This window comes from Dendrobates tinctorius, unplaced genomic scaffold, assembly GCF_039654945.1.
Source record: "Dendrobates tinctorius isolate UK_male_01 unplaced genomic scaffold, ASM3965494v1 ptg000184l, whole genome shotgun sequence".
Taxonomy (NCBI): Eukaryota; Metazoa; Chordata; class Amphibia; order Anura; family Dendrobatidae; genus Dendrobates; species Dendrobates tinctorius.
Genome location: NW_027361851.1, coordinates 18,471,072 through 18,487,910, shown reverse-complemented (window position 1 = coordinate 18,487,910; position 16,839 = coordinate 18,471,072). Strand labels below are relative to the sequence as shown.

Genomic DNA, 16,839 nt, shown 5'->3' with positions numbered 1-16,839 from the left:
CTGGGCACTAAACTGGCATACTTGCAATGCTGGATGGTTCAGAGTGAAAACACCTATAGGCTGACAATAGTAATTGCAGGTGTTGATTAACTCATTGTGCAAAATAATTTCTAAAATGTGGTCACTTTGGGAGGTTTTCTGCTGTTTTGGTACTCTGCAAATTTCATCTGCAAGGTATTCCTGCAAAATCTGCATTGCAAAACCCAAATAGGGCTCTTCCTTTCAAAGCCCTGCTGTGTGGCCAAACAGTAGTTTCTGAAGAAATGTGGTGCATCACCGCATTTGTGAGAAATCTAACATTTCTAATATCCAAACAAAATAAATGGAGGTTTAAAAATTAATGCAGACGAAAAGTACGCATATAAAAAATGTTATTTATTGACTTTTTTGGGGTGGTGTGACAAGTTTTTAATCACAAGGGATGGTAACATTTCTGCTGACTAGCATGGAAGGAGTTAAGTTCCAATTGCATATCGAAGTCAGGATGGCCGAGCGGTCTAAGGCGCTGCGTTCAGTTCGAAGTCTTCCCTGGAGGCGTGGGTTCAAATCCCACTTCTGACATCAACATTTAATTTCAAGAAACTTTATCTTCATTTATTGATTAGATGAGGTCAAACAAAACTTAGTAATGTGGTTTTGAAAAATTTCCTGAGAGTCTTTGGAGTGAATCTGAATTTGTCCTCTCAAAAAAGAACTCTAGGAACATCAAACAGGTTTTTTTGTGCATATGTCTGTTGTTCTTTTGGCACTAGAAAAATCCTTTGGACAGTCAATGAGGAGGGACTATTTCACCTCTTTGTGTTCTCTGTCCCTATTAGGGTAGGGAATCAACCTTCTAAAGTGCTGTCATGAAATATATCTAGAAACGGATTTGCTGGTAAGTCTACTTTCATAGTTTTCACCTCATACATCAATAGACCATAACGATACTTAATTAACAAAAACTTAACAAGTAGGTAATCATAGTTTAAAAAATGTGAAATGCCCATGTCCTTCTGACATGTTTCAGCACATTTTGGGACAAATGGTCTCACTTTTAACAATCAATAAAATATTTTCTCTAAATTTTTGTCTCTTTTTTGCTCCAATTGTTTGCATCTCATAAAAAATAAAACTTAATGTAACATTATGCATGCAAATTGTGTTTTATGTGCGACCATGACCTATTCTAGAAGCACAGGGTCAGAATTATACTGGTGCATGGAGACAAACTGAAAATGTAAAAATTCAATGGCAAAATTGCTGTCTTTTTCTACTCATTCACAAATAGTTAATGAATGTTATTAAATATGTACAGCAAAATGGAAGGCGTTTCAAATAGAAATCATGCTTCAAAAAACAGTCAAATGAAAAATTATAATATATCCCTCCAGGTGTGATACTTGACATTTGCAGAGTGTCAAACCCCCCAGAAAATGTATAGCTATGGCCGAAATAGCTCAGTTGGGAGAGCGTTAGACTGAAGATCTAAAGGTCCCTGGTCCAATCCCGGGTTTCGGCAAAATGCTTTTTCTTCACCGTTTACATTTTAAGGAGATATTAAACAAAGCACATGGAGTGATCATGATCAAAAGGCCTAAAAATCTTAACTATCTACAGAAAACAAAATGTTAAAAATTTGAGAAACGGTAACTTTTTCCTTTTGAACACATGAATGTTTTTTAGTAATTTTTCCTCTATTTTGTTTTATTTCAGATTGACTTAGCTGTAAGAGGATTAAAAGGTAACCTGATAGCTGAAACAGACAGCACTTATCAGACACTAGCTGAATGATTATAGTCAGCTTGTTTGACTTTGAAACACTGAGGCATTACTGAGACAAATGTCCTTAAAAAATATGCTGTGGACAAAGTCAAAAAGGCAAAAAACACAAGCTCCACACAGGTCCGTCATCTTTAATTTGAAATATAGGAGGTTTCTACTTTAATGGTGAGACAAAGCATCTACCTATTTGACATTGCTCCAGTGAGTAGAGCCCACTTAAAAATGTATGGGTTGCTTGTCTCTGCAAGCAAAAGCTGGGCACTAAACTGGCATACTTGCAATGCTGGATGGTTCAGAGTGAAAACACCTATAGGCTGACAATAGTAATTGCAGGTGTTGATTAACTCATTGTGCAAAATAATTTCTAAAATGTGGTCACTTTGGGAGGTTTTCTGCTGTTTTGGTACTCTGCAAATTTCATCTGCAAGGTATTCCTGCAAAATCTGCATTGCAAAACCCAAATAGGGCTCTTCCTTTCAAAGCCCTGCTGTGTGGCCAAACAGTAGTTTCTGAAGAAATGTGGTGCATCACCGCATTTGTGAGAAATCTAACATTTCTAATATCCAAACAAAATAAATGGAGGTTTAAAAATTAATGCAGATGAAAAGTACGCATATAAAAAATGTTATTTATTGACTTTTTTGGGGTGGTGTGACAAGTTTTTAATCACAAGGGATGGTAACATTTCTGCTGACTAGCATGGAAGGAGTTAAGTTCCCATTGCATATCGTAGTCAGTATGGCCGAGCGGTCTAAGGCGCTGCGTTCAGTTTGCAGTCTTCCCTGGAGGCGTGGGTTCAAATCCCACTTCTGACATCAACATTTAATTTCAAGAAACTTTATCTTCATTTATTGATTAGATGAGGTCAAACAAAACTTAGTAATGTGGTTTTGAAAAATTTCCTGAGAGTCTTTGGAGTGAATCTGAATTTGTCCTCTCAAAAAAGAACTCTAGGAACATCAAACAGGTTTTTTTGTGCATATGTCTGTTGTTCTTTTGGCACTAGAAAAATCCTTTGGACAGTCAATGAGGAGGGACTATTTCACCTCTTTGTGTTCTCTGTCCCTATTAGGGTAGGGAATCAACCTTCTAAAGTGCTGTCATGAAATATATCTAGAAACGGATTTGCTGGTAAGTCTACTTTCATAGTTTTCACCTCATACATCAATAGACCATAACGATACTTAATTAACAAAAACTTAACAAGTAGGTAATCATAGTTTAAAAAATGTGAAATGCCCATGTCCTTCTGACATGTTTCAGCACATTTTGGGACAAATGGTCTCACTTTTAACAATCAATAAAATATTTTCTCTAAATTTTTGTCTCTTTTTTGCTCCAATTGTTTGCATCTCATAAAAAATAAAACTTAATGTAACATTATGCATGCAAATTGTGTTTTATGTGCGACCATGACCTATTCTAGAAGCACAGGGTCAGAATTATACTGGTGCATGGAGACAAACTGAAAATGTAAAAATTCAATGGCAAAATTGCTGTCTTTTTCTACTCATTCACAAATAGTTAATGAATGTTATTAAATATGTACAGCAAAATGGAAGGCGTTTCAAATAGAAATCATGCTTCAAAAAACAGTCAAATGAAAAATTATAATATATCCCTCCAGGTGTGATACTTGACATTTGCAGAGTGTCAAACCCCCCAGAAAATGTATAGCTATGGCCGAAATAGCTCAGTTGGGAGAGCGTTAGACTGAAGATCTAAAGGTCCCTGGTCCAATCCCGGGTTTCGGCAAAATGCTTTTTCTTCACCGTTTACATTTTAAGGAGATATTAAACAAAGCACATGGAGTGATCATGATCAAAAGGCCTAAAAATCTTAACTATCTACAGAAAACAAAATGTTAAAAATTTGAGAAACGGTAACTTTTTCCTTTTGAACACATGAATGTTTTTTAGTAATTTTTCCTCTATTTTGTTTTATTTCAGATTGACTTAGCTGTAAGAGGATTAAAAGGTAACCTGATAGCTGAAACAGACAGCACTTATCAGACACTAGCTGAATGATTATAGTCAGCTTGTTTGACTTTGAAACACTGAGGCATTACTGAGACAAATGTCCTTAAAAAATATGCTGTGGACAAAGTCAAAAAGGCAAAAAACACAAGCTCCACACAGGTCCGTCATCTTTAATTTGAAATATAGGAGGTTTCTACTTTAATGGTGAGACAAAGCATCTACCTATTTGACATTGCTCCAGTGAGTAGAGCCCACTTAAAAATGTATGGGTTGCTTGTCTCTGCAAGCAAAAGCTGGGCACTAAACTGGCATACTTGCAATGCTGGATGGTTCAGAGTGAAAACACCTATAGGCTGACAATAGTAATTGCAGGTGTTGATTAACTCATTGTGCAAAATAATTTCTAAAATGTGGTCACTTTGGGAGGTTTTCTGCTGTTTTGGTACTCTGCAAATTTCATCTGCAAGGTATTCCTGCAAAATCTGCATTGCAAAACCCAAATAGGGCTCTTCCTTTCAAAGCCCTGCTGTGTGGCCAAACAGTAGTTTCTGAAGAAATGTGGTGCATCACCGCATTTGTGAGAAATCTAACATTTCTAATATCCAAACAAAATAAATGGAGGTTTAAAAATTAATGCAGATGAAAAGTACGCATATAAAAAATGTTATTTATTGACTTTTTTGGGGTGGTGTGACAAGTTTTTAATCACAAGGGATGGTAACATTTCTGCTGACTAGCATGGAAGGAGTTAAGTTCCCATTGCATATCGTAGTCAGTATGGCCGAGCGGTCTAAGGCGCTGCGTTCAGTTCGCAGTCTTCCCTGGAGGCGTGGGTTCAAATCCCACTTCTGACATCAACATTTAATTTCAAGAAACTTTATCTTCATTTATTGATTAGATGAGGTCAAACAAAACTTAGTAATGTGGTTTTGAAAAATTTCCTGAGAGTCTTTGGAGTGAATCTGAATTTGTCCTCTCAAAAAAGAACTCTAGGAACATCAAACAGGTTTTTTTGTGCATATGTCTGTTGTTCTTTTGGCACTAGAAAAATCCTTTGGACAGTCAATGAGGAGGGACTATTTCACCTCTTTGTGTTCTCTGTCCCTATTAGGGTAGGGAATCAACCTTCTAAAGTGCTGTCATGAAATATATCTAGAAACGGATTTGCTGGTAAGTCTACTTTCATAGTTTTCACCTCATACATCAATAGACCATAACGATACTTAATTAACAAAAACTTAACAAGTAGGTAATCATAGTTTAAAAAATGTGAAATGCCCATGTCCTTCTGACATGTTTCAGCACATTTTGGGACAAATGGTCTCACTTTTAACAATCAATAAAATATTTTCTCTAAATTTTTGTCTCTTTTTTGCTCCAATTGTTTGCATCTCATAAAAAATAAAACTTGATGTAACATTATGCATGCAAATTGTGTTTTATGTGCGACCATGACCTATTCTAGAAGCACAGGGTCAGAATTATACTGGTGCATGGAGACAAACTGAAAATGTAAAAATTCAATGGCAAAATTGCTGTCTTTTTCTACTCATTCACAAATAGTTAATGAATGTTATTAAATATGTACAGCAAAATGGAAGGCGTTTCAAATAGAAATCATGCTTCAAAAAACAGTCAAATGAAAAATTATAATATATTCCTCCAGGTGTGACACTTGACATTTGCAGAGTGTCAAACCCCCCAGAAAATGTATAGATATGGCCGAAATAGCTCAGTTGGGAGAGCGTTAGACTGAAGATCTAAAGGTCCCGGGTTTCGGCAAAATGCTTTTTCTTCACCGTTTACATTTTAAGGAGATATTAAACAAAGCACATGGACTGATCATGATCAAAAGGCCTAAAAATCTTAACTATCTACAGAAAACAAAATGTTAAAAATTTGAGAAACGGTAACTTTTTCCTTTTGAACACATGAATGTTTTTTAGTAATTATTCCTCTATTTTGTTTTATTTCAGATTGACTTAGCTGTAAGAGGATTAAAAGGTAACCTGATAGCTGAAACAGACAGCACTTATCAGACACTAGCTGAATGATTATAGTCAGCTTGTTTGACTTTGAAACACTGAGGCATTACTGAGACAAATGTCCTTAAAAAATATGCTGTGGACAAAGTCAAAAAGGCAAAAAACACAAGCTCCACACAGGTCCGTCATCTTTAATTTGAAATATAGGAGGTTTCTACTTTAATGGTGAGACAAAGCATCTACATATTTGACATTGCTCCAGTGAGTAGAGCCCACTTAAAAATGTATGGGTTGCTTGTCTCTGCAAGCAAAAGCTGGGCACTAAACTGGCATACTTGCAATGCTGGATGGTTCAGAGTGAAAACACCTATAGGCTGACAATAGTAATTGCAGGTGTTGATTAACTCATTGTGCAAAATAATTTCTAAAATGTGGTCACTTTGGGAGGTTTTCTGCTGTTTTGGTACTCTGCAAATTTCATCTGCAAGGTATTCCTGCAAAATCTGCATTGCAAAACCCAAATAGGGCTCTTCCTTTCAAAGCCCTGCTGTGTGGCCAAACAGTAGTTTCTGAAGAAATGTGGTGCATCACCGCATTTGTGAGAAATCTAACATTTCTAATATCCAAACAAAATAAATGGAGGTTTAAAAATTAATGCAGACGAAAAGTACGCATATAAAAAATGTTATTTATTGACTTTTTTGGGGTGGTGTGACAAGTTTTTAATCACAAGGGATGGTAACATTTCTGCTGACTAGCATGGAAGGAGTTAAGTTCCAATTGCATATCTAAGTCAGGATGGCCGAGCGGTCTAAGGCGCTGCGTTCAGTTCGCAGTCTTCCCTGGAGGCGTGGGTTCAAATCCCACTTCTGACATCAACATTTAATTTCAAGAAACTTTATCTTCATTTATTGATTAGATGAGGTCAAACAAAACTTAGTAATGTGGTTTTGAAAAATTTCCTGAGAGTCTTTGGAGTGAATCTGAATTTGTCCTCTCAAAAAAGAACTCTAGGAACATCAAACAGGTTTTTTTGTGCATATGTCTGTTGTTCTTTTGGCACTAGAAAAATCCTTTGGACAGTCAATGAGGAGGGACTATTTCACCTCTTTGTGTTCTCTGTCCCTATTAGGGTAGGGAATCAACCTTCTAAAGTGCTGTCATGAAATATATCTAGAAACGGATTTGCTGGTAAGTCTACTTTCATAGTTTTCACCTCATACATCAATAGACCATAACGATACTTAATTAACAAAAACTTAACAAGTAGGTAATCATAGTTTAAAAAATGTGAAATGCCCATGTCCTTCTGACATGTTTCAGCACATTTTGGGACAAATGGTCTCACTTTTAACAATCAATAAAATATTTTCTCTAAATTTTTGTCTCTTTTTTGCTCCAATTGTTTGCATCTCATAAAAAATAAAACTTGATGTAACATTATGCATGCAAATTGTGTTTTATGTGCGACCATGACCTATTCTAGAAGCACAGGGTCAGAATTATACTGGTGCATGGAGACAAACTGAAAATGTAAAAATTCAATGGCAAAATTGCTGTCTTTTTCTACTCATTCACAAATAGTTAATGAATGTTATTAAATATGTACAGCAAAATGGAAGGCGTTTCAAATAGAAATCATGCTTCAAAAAACAGTCAAATGAAAAATTATAATATATCCCTCCAGGTGTGACACTTGACATTTGCAGAGTGTCAAACCCCCCAGAAAATGTATAGATATGGCCGAAATAGCTCAGTTGGGAGAGCGTTAGACTGAAGATCTAAAGGTCCCTGGTCCAATCCCGGGTTTCGGCAAAATGCTTTTTCTTCACCGTTTACATTTTAAGGAGATATTAAACAAAGCACATGGACTGATCATGATCAAAAGGCCTAAAAATCTTAACTATCTACAGAAAACAAAATGTTAAAAATTTGAGAAACGGTAACTTTTTCCTTTTGAACACATGAATGTTTTTTAGTAATTTTTCCTCTATTTTGTTTTATTTCAGATTGACTTAGCTGTAAGAGGATTAAAAGGTAACCTGATAGCTGAAACAGACAGCACTTATCAGACACTAGCTGAATGATTATAGTCAGCTTGTTTGACTTTGAAACACTGAGGCATTACTGAGACAAATGTCCTTAAAAAATATGCTGTGGACAAAGTCAAAAAGGCAAAAAACACAAGCTCCACACAGGTCCGTCATCTTTAATTTGAAATATAGGAGGTTTCTACTTTAATGGTGAGACAAAGCATCTACCTATTTGACATTGCTCCAGTGAGTAGAGCCCACTTAAAAATGTATGGGTTGCTTGTCTCTGCAAGCAAAAGCTGGGCACTAAACTGGCATACTTGCAATGCTGGATGGTTCAGAGTGAAAACACCTATAGGCTGACAATAGTAATTGCAGGTGTTGATTAACTCATTGTGCAAAATAATTTCTAAAATGTGGTCACTTTGGGAGGTTTTCTGCTGTTTTGGTACTCTGCAAATTTCATCTGCAAGGTATTCCTGCAAAATCTGCATTGCAAAACCCAAATAGGGCTCTTCCTTTCAAAGCCCTGCTGTGTGGCCAAACAGTAGTTTCTGAAGAAATGTGGTGCATCACCGCATTTGTGAGAAATCTAACATTTCTAATATCCAAACAAAATAAATGGAGGTTTAAAAATTAATGCAGACGAAAAGTACGCATATAAAAAATGTTATTTATTGACTTTTTTGGGGTGGTGTGACAAGTTTTTAATCACAAGGGATGGTAACATTTCTGCTGACTAGCATGGAAGGAGTTAAGTTCCAATTGCATATCGAAGTCAGGATGGCTGAGCGGTCTAAGGCGCTGCGTTCAGGTCGCAGTCTTCCCTGGAGGCGTGGGTTCAAATCCCACTTCTGACATCAACATTTAATTTCAAGAAACTTTATCTTCATTTATTGATTAGATGAGGTCAAACAAAACTTAGTAATGTGGTTTTGAAAAATTTCCTGAGAGTCTTTGGAGTGAATCTGAATTTGTCCTCTCAAAAAAGAACTCTAGGAACATCAAACAGGTTTTTTTGTGCATATGTCTGTTGTTCTTTTGGCACTAGAAAAATCCTTTGGACAGTCAATGAGGAGGGACTATTTCACCTCTTTGTGTTCTCTGTCCCTATTAGGGTAGGGAATCAACCTTCTACAGTGCTGTCATGAAATATATCTAGAAACGGATTTGCTGGTAAGTCTACTTTCATAGTTTTCACCTCATACATCAATAGACCATAACGATACTTAATTAACAAAAACTTAACAAGTAGGTAATCATAGTTTAAAAAATGTGAAATGCCCATGTCCTTCTGACATGTTTCAGCACATTTTGGGACAAATGGTCTCACTTTTAACAATCAATAAAATATTTTCTCTAAATTTTTGTCTCTTTTTTGCTCCAATTGTTTGCATCTCATAAAAAATAAAACTTGATGTAACATTATGCATGCAAATTGTGTTTTATGTGCGACCATGACCTATTCTAGAAGCACAGGGTCAGAATTATACTGGTGCATGGAGACAAACTGAAAATGTAAAAATTCAATGGCAAAATTGCTGTCTTTTTCTACTCATTCACAAATAGTTAATGAATGTTATTAAATATGTACAGCAAAATGGAAGGCGTTTCAAATAGAAATCATGCTTCAAAAAACAGTCAAATGAAAAATTATAATATATCCCTCCAGGTGTGACACTTGACATTTGCAGAGTGTCAAACCCCCCAGAAAATGTATAGATATGGCCGAAATAGCTCAGTTGGGAGAGCGTTAGACTGAAGATCTAAAGGTCCCTGGTCCAATCCCGGGTTTCGGCAAAATGCTTTTTCTTCACCGTTTACATTTTAAGGAGATATTAAACAAAGCACATGGACTGATCATGATCAAAAGGCCTAAAAATCTTAACTATCTACAGAAAACAAAATGTTAAAAATTTGAGAAACGGTAACTTTTTCCTTTTGAACACATGAATGTTTTTTAGTAATTTTTCCTCTATTTTGTTTTATTTCAGATTGACTTAGCTGTAAGAGGATTAAAAGGTAACCTGATAGCTGAAACAGACAGCACTTATCAGACACTAGCTGAATGATTATAGTCAGCTTGTTTGACTTTGAAACACTGAGGCATTACTGAGACAAATGTCCTTAAAAAATATGCTGTGGACAAAGTCAAAAAGGCAAAAAACACAAGCTCCACACAGGTCCGTCATCTTTAATTTGAAATATAGGAGGTTTCTACTTTAATGGTGAGACAAAGCATCTACATATTTGACATTGCTCCAGTGAGTAGAGCCCACTTAAAAATGTATGGGTTGCTTGTCTCTGCAAGCAAAAGCTGGGCACTAAACTGGCATACTTGCAATGCTGGATGGTTCAGAGTGAAAACACCTATAGGCTGACAATAGTAATTGCAGGTGTTGATTAACTCATTGTGCAAAATAATTTCTAAAATGTGGTCACTTTGGGAGGTTTTCTGCTGTTTTGGTACTCTGCAAATTTCATCTGCAAGGTATTCCTGCAAAATCTGCATTGCAAAACCCAAATAGGGCTCTTCCTTTCAAAGCCCTGCTGTGTGGCCAAACAGTAGTTTCTGAAGAAATGTGGTGCATCACCGCATTTGTGAGAAATCTAACATTTCTAATATCCAAACAAAATAAATGGAGGTTTAAAAATTAATGCAGACGAAAAGTACGCATATAAAAAATGTTATTTATTGACTTTTTTGGGGTGGTGTGACAAGTTTTTAATCACAAGGGATGGTAACATTTCTGCTGACTAGCATGGAAGGAGTTAAGTTCCAATTGCATATCGAAGTCAGGATGGCCGAGCGGTCTAAGGCGCTGCGTTCAGGTCGCAGTCTTCCCTGGAGGCGTGGGTTCAAATCCCACTTCTGACATCAACATTTAATTTCTAGAAACTTTATCTTCATTTATTGATTAGATGAGGTCAAACAAAACTTAGTAATGTGGTTTTGAAAAATTTCCTGAGAGTCTTTGGAGTGAATCTGAATTTGTCCTCTCAAAAAAGAACTCTAGGAACATCAAACAGGTTTTTTTGTGCATATGTCTGTTGTTCTTTTGGCACTAGAAAAATCCTTTGGACAGTCAATGAGGAGGGACTATTTCACCTCTTTGTGTTCTCTGTCCCTATTAGGGTAGGGAATCAACCTTCTACAGTGCTGTCATGAAATATATCTAGAAACGGATTTGCTGGTAAGTCTACTTTCATAGTTTTCACCTCATACATCAATAGACCATAACGATACTTAATTAACAAAAACTTAACAAGTAGGTAATCATAGTTTAAAAAATGTGAAATGCCCATGTCCTTCTGACATGTTTCAGCACATTTTGGGACAAATGGTCTCACTTTTAACAATCAATAAAATATTTTCTCTAAATTTTTGTCTCTTTTTTGCTCCAATTGTTTGCATCTCATAAAAAATAAAACTTGATGTAACATTATGCATGCAAATTGTGTTTTATGTGCGACCATGACCTATTCTAGAAGCACAGGGTCAGAATTATACTGGTGCATGGAGACAAACTGAAAATGTAAAAATTCAATGGCAAAATTGCTGTCTTTTTCTACTCATTCACAAATAGTTAATGAATGTTATTAAATATGTACAGCAAAATGGAAGGCGTTTCAAATAGAAATCATGCTTCAAAAAACAGTCAAATGAAAAATTATAATATATCCCTCCAGGTGTGACACTTGACATTTGCAGAGTGTCAAACCCCCCAGAAAATGTATAGATATGGCCGAAATAGCTCAGTTGGGAGAGCGTTAGACTGAAGATCTAAAGGTCCCTGGTCCAATCCCGGGTTTCGGCAAAATGCTTTTTCTTCACCGTTTACATTTTAAGGAGATATTAAACAAAGCACATGGACTGATCATGATCAAAAGGCCTAAAAATCTTAACTATCTACAGAAAACAAAATGTTAAAAATTTGAGAAACGGTAACTTTTTCCTTTTGAACACATGAATGTTTTTTAGTAATTTTTCCTCTATTTTGTTTTATTTCAGATTGACTTAGCTGTAAGAGGATTAAAAGGTAACCTGATAGCTGAAACAGACAGCACTTATCAGACACTAGCTGAATGATTATAGTCAGCTTGTTTGACTTTGAAACACTGAGGCATTACTGAGACAAATGTCCTTAAAAAATATGCTGTGGACAAAGTCAAAAAGGCAAAAAACACAAGCTCCACACAGGTCCGTCATCTTTAATTTGAAATATAGGAGGTTTCTACTTTAATGGTGAGACAAAGCATCTACCTATTTGACATTGCTCCAGTGAGTAGAGCCCACTTAAAAATGTATGGGTTGCTTGTCTCTGCAAGCAAAAGCTGGGCACTAAACTGGCATACTTGCAATGCTGGATGGTTCAGAGTGAAAACACCTATAGGCTGACAATAGTAATTGCAGGTGTTGATTAACTCATTGTGCAAAATAATTTCTAAAATGTGGTCACTTTGGGAGGTTTTCTGCTGTTTTGGTACTCTGCAAATTTCATCTGCAAGGTATTCCTGCAAAATCTGCATTGCAAAACCCAAATAGGGCTCTTCCTTTCAAAGCCCTGCTGTGTGGCCAAACAGTAGTTTCTGAAGAAATGTGGTGCATCACCGCATTTGTGAGAAATCTAACATTTCTAATATCCAAACAAAATAAATGGAGGTTTAAAAATTAATGCAGACGAAAAGTACGCATATAAAAAATGTTATTTATTGACTTTTTTGGGGTGGTGTGACAAGTTTTTAATCACAAGGGATGGTAACATTTCTGCTGACTAGCATGGAAGGAGTTAAGTTCCAATTGCATATCTAAGTCAGGATGGCCGAGCGGTCTAAGGCGCTGCGTTCAGTTCGCAGTCTTGCCTGGAGGCGTGGGTTCAAATCCCACTTCTGACATCAACATTTAATTTCAAGAAACTTTATCTTCATTTATTGATTAGATGAGGTCAAACAAAACTTAGTAATGTGGTTTTGAAAAATTTCCTGAGAGTCTTTGGAGTGAATCTGAATTTGTCCTCTCAAAAAAGAACTCTAGGAACATCAAACAGGTTTTTTTGTGCATATGTCTGTTGTTCTTTTGGCACTAGAAAAATCCTTTGGACAGTCAATGAGGAGGGACTATTTCACCTCTTTGTGTTCTCTGTCCCTATTAGGGTAGGGAATCAACCTTCTAAAGTGCTGTCATGAAATATATCTAGAAACGGATTTGCTGGTAAGTCTACTTTCATAGTTTTCACCTCATACATCAATAGACCATAACGATACTTAATTAACAAAAACTTAACAAGTAGGTAATCATAGTTTAAAAAATGTGAAATGCCCATGTCCTTCTGACATGTTTCAGCACATTTTGGGACAAATGGTCTCACTTTTAACAATCAATAAAATATTTTCTCTAAATTTTTGTCTCTTTTTTGCTCCAATTGTTTGCATCTCATAAAAAATAAAACTTGATGTAACATTATGCATGCAAATTGTGTTTTATGTGCGACCATGACCTATTCTAGAAGCACAGGGTCAGAATTATACTGGTGCATGGAGACAAACTGAAAATGTAAAAATTCAATGGCAAAATTGCTGTCTTTTTCTACTCATTCACAAATAGTTAATGAATGTTATTAAATATGTACAGCAAAATGGAAGGCGTTTCAAATAGAAATCATGCTTCAAAAAACAGTCAAATGAAAAATTATAATATATCCCTCCAGGTGTGACACTTGACATTTGCAGAGTGTCAAACCCCCCAGAAAATGTATAGATATGGCCGAAATAGCTCAGTTGGGAGAGCGTTAGACTGAAGATCTAAAGGTCCCTGGTCCAATCCCGGGTTTCGGCAAAATGCTTTTTCTTCACCGTTTACATTTTAAGGAGATATTAAACAAAGCACATGGACTGATCATGATCAAAAGGCCTAAAAATCTTAACTATCTACAGAAAACAAAATGTTAAAAATTTGAGAAACGGTAACTTTTTCCTTTTGAACACATGAATGTTTTTTAGTAATTTTTCCTCTATTTTGTTTTATTTCAGATTGACTTAGCTGTAAGAGGATTAAAAGGTAACCTGATAGCTGAAACAGACAGCACTTATCAGACACTAGCTGAATGATTATAGTCAGCTTGTTTGACTTTGAAACACTGAGGCATTACTGAGACAAATGTCCTTAAAAAATATGCTGTGGACAAAGTCAAAAAGGCAAAAAACACAAGCTCCACACAGGTCCATCATCTTTAATTTGAAATATAGGAGGTTTCTACTTTAATGGTGAGACAAAGCATCTACATATTTGACATTGCTCCAGTGAGTAGAGCCCACTTAAAAATGTATGGGTTGCTTGTCTCTGCAAGCAAAAGCTGGGCACTAAACTGGCATACTTGCAATGCTGGATGGTTCAGAGTGAAAACACCTATAGGCTGACAATAGTAATTGCAGGTGTTGATTAACTCATTGTGCAAAATAATTTCTAAAATGTGGTCACTTTGGGAGGTTTTCTGCTGTTTTGGTACTCTGCAAATTTCATCTGCAAGGTATTCCTGCAAAATCTGCATTGCAAAACCCAAATAGGGCTCTTCCTTTCAAAGCCCTGCTGTGTGGCCAAACAGTAGTTTCTGAAGAAATGTGGTGCATCACCGCATTTGTGAGAAATCTAACATTTCTAATATCCAAACAAAATAAATGGAGGTTTAAAAATTAATGCAGACGAAAAGTACGCATATAAAAAATGTTATTTATTGACTTTTTTGGGGTGGTGTGACAAGTTTTTAATCACAAGGGATGGTAACATTTCTGCTGACTAGCATGGAAGGAGTTAAGTTCCAATTGCATATCGAAGTCAGGATGGCCGAGCGGTCTAAGGCGCTGCGTTCAGGTCGCAGTCTTCCCTGGAGGCGTGGGTTCAAATCCCACTTCTGACATCAACATTTAATTTCAAGAAACTTTATCTTCATTTATTGATTAGATGAGGTCAAACAAAACTTAGTAATGTGGTTTTGAAAAATTTCCTGAGAGTCTTTGGAGTGAATCTGAATTTGTCCTCTCAAAAAAGAACTCTAGGAACATCAAACAGATTTTTTTGTGCATATGTCTGTTGTTCTTTTGGCACTAGAAAAATCCTTTGGACAGTCAATGAGGAGGGACTATTTCACCTCTTTGTGTTCTCTGTCCCTATTAGGGTAGGGAATCAACCTTCTACAGTGCTGTCATGAAATATATCTAGAAACGGATTTGCTGGTAAGTCTACTTTCATAGTTTTCACCTCATACATCAATAGACCATAACGATACTTAATTAACAAAAACTTAACAAGTAGGTAATCATAGTTTAAAAAATGTGAAATGCCCATGTCCTTCTGACATGTTTCAGCACATTTTGGGACAAATGGTCTCACTTTTAACAATCAATAAAATATTTTCTCTAAATTTTTGTCTCTTTTTTGCTCCAATTGTTTGCATCTCATAAAAAATAAAACTTGATGTAACATTATGCATGCAAATTGTGTTTTATGTGCGACCATGACCTATTCTAGAAGCACAGGGTCAGAATTATACTGGTGCATGGAGACAAACTGAAAATGTAAAAATTCAATGGCAAAATTGCTGTCTTTTTCTACTCATTCACAAATAGTTAATGAATGTTATTAAATATGTACAGCAAAATGGAAGGCGTTTCAAATAGAAATCATGCTTCAAAAAACAGTCAAATGAAAAATTATAATATATCCCTCCAGGTGTGACACTTGACATTTGCAGAGTGTCAAACCCCCCAGCAAATGTATAGATATGGCCGAAATAGCTCAGTTGGGAGAGCGTTAGAATGAAGATCTAAAGGTCCCTGGTCCAATCCCGGGTTTCGGCAAAATGCTTTTTCTTCACCGTTTACATTTTAAGGAGATATTAAACAAAGCACATGGACTGATCATGATCAAAAGGCCTAAAAATCTTAACTATCTACAGAAAACAAAATGTTAAAAATTTGAGAAACGGTAACTTTTTCCTTTTGAACACATGAATGTTTTTTAGTAATTTTTCCTCTATTTTGTTTTATTTCAGATTGACTTAGCTGTAAGAGGATTAAAAGGTAACCTGATAGCTGAAACAGACAGCACTTATCAGACACTAGCTGAATGATTATAGTCAGCTTGTTTGACTTTGAAACACTGAGGCATTACTGAGACAAATGTCCTTAAAAAATATGCTGTGGACAAAGTCAAAAAGGCAAAAAACACAAGCTCCACACAGGTCCATCATCTTTAATTTGAAATATAGGAGGTTTCTACTTTAATGGTGAGACAAAGCATCTACATATTTGACATTGCTCCAGTGAGTAGAGCCCACTTAAAAATGTATGGGTTGCTTGTCTCTGCAAGCAAAAGCTGGGCACTAAACTGGCATACTTGCAATGCTGGATGGTTCAGAGTGAAAACACCTATAGGCTGACAATAGTAATTGCAGGTGTTGATTAACTCATTGTGCAAAATAATTTCTAAAATGTGGTCACTTTGGGAGGTTTTCTGCTGTTTTGGTACTCTGCAAATTTCATCTGCAAGGTATTCCTGCAAAATCTGCATTGCAAAACCCAAATAGGGCTCTTCCTTTCAAAGCCCTGCTGTGTGGCCAAACAGTAGTTTCTGAAGAAATGTGGTGCATCACCGCATTTGTGAGAAATCTAACATTTCTAATATCCAAACAAAATAAATGGAGGTTTAAAAATTAATGCAGACGAAAAGTACGCATATAAAAAATGTTATTTATTGACTTTTTTGGGGTGGTGTGACAAGTTTTTAATCACAAGGGATGGTAACATTTCTGCTGACTAGCATGGAAGGAGTTAAGTTCCAATTGCATATCGAAGTCAGGATGGCCGAGCGGTCTAAGGCGCTGCGTTCAGGTCGCAGTCTTCCCTGGAGGCGTGGGTTCAAATCCCACTTCTGACATCAACATTTAATTTCAAGAAACTTTATCTTCATTTATTGATTAGATGAGGTCAAACAAAACTTAGTAATGTGGTTTTGAAAAATTTCCTGAGAGTCTTTGGAGTGAATCTGAATTTGTCCTCTCAAAAAAGAACTCTAGGAACATC

The 16,839-nt window shown here is 36.1% G+C and overlaps 11 non-coding genes across 11 annotated transcripts; all 11 read left to right on the top strand.

Moving 5' to 3' along the window:
- The first annotated feature begins 1,428 nt into the window (after positions 1–1,428).
- On the top strand, positions 1,429–1,501 carry TRNAF-GAA (transfer RNA phenylalanine (anticodon GAA)). Its single transcript has one exon. It is a non-coding gene; the product is annotated as a tRNA-Phe (tRNA).
- A 1,945-nt stretch (positions 1,502–3,446) lies between these two features.
- Positions 3,447–3,519, top strand: TRNAF-GAA (transfer RNA phenylalanine (anticodon GAA)). Its single transcript has one exon. It is a non-coding gene; the product is annotated as a tRNA-Phe (tRNA).
- A 3,001-nt stretch (positions 3,520–6,520) lies between these two features.
- Positions 6,521–6,603, top strand: TRNAL-CAG (transfer RNA leucine (anticodon CAG)). Its single transcript has one exon. It is a non-coding gene; the product is annotated as a tRNA-Leu (tRNA).
- Positions 6,604–7,470: 867 nt separating this feature from the next.
- TRNAF-GAA (transfer RNA phenylalanine (anticodon GAA)) lies at positions 7,471–7,543 on the top strand. The gene has a single exon. It is a non-coding gene; the product is annotated as a tRNA-Phe (tRNA).
- A 995-nt stretch (positions 7,544–8,538) lies between these two features.
- On the top strand, positions 8,539–8,621 carry TRNAL-CAG (transfer RNA leucine (anticodon CAG)). The gene has a single exon. It is a non-coding gene; the product is annotated as a tRNA-Leu (tRNA).
- An 867-nt stretch (positions 8,622–9,488) lies between these two features.
- On the top strand, positions 9,489–9,561 carry TRNAF-GAA (transfer RNA phenylalanine (anticodon GAA)). The gene has a single exon. It is a non-coding gene; the product is annotated as a tRNA-Phe (tRNA).
- Positions 9,562–10,556: 995 nt separating this feature from the next.
- Positions 10,557–10,639, top strand: TRNAL-CAG (transfer RNA leucine (anticodon CAG)). The gene has a single exon. It is a non-coding gene; the product is annotated as a tRNA-Leu (tRNA).
- Positions 10,640–11,506: 867 nt separating this feature from the next.
- On the top strand, positions 11,507–11,579 carry TRNAF-GAA (transfer RNA phenylalanine (anticodon GAA)). The gene has a single exon. It is a non-coding gene; the product is annotated as a tRNA-Phe (tRNA).
- Positions 11,580–13,524: 1,945 nt separating this feature from the next.
- Positions 13,525–13,597, top strand: TRNAF-GAA (transfer RNA phenylalanine (anticodon GAA)). Its single transcript has one exon. It is a non-coding gene; the product is annotated as a tRNA-Phe (tRNA).
- Positions 13,598–14,592: 995 nt separating this feature from the next.
- Positions 14,593–14,675, top strand: TRNAL-CAG (transfer RNA leucine (anticodon CAG)). Its single transcript has one exon. It is a non-coding gene; the product is annotated as a tRNA-Leu (tRNA).
- Positions 14,676–16,610: 1,935 nt separating this feature from the next.
- On the top strand, positions 16,611–16,693 carry TRNAL-CAG (transfer RNA leucine (anticodon CAG)). Its single transcript has one exon. It is a non-coding gene; the product is annotated as a tRNA-Leu (tRNA).
- The last annotated feature ends 146 nt before the right edge of the window (positions 16,694–16,839 follow it).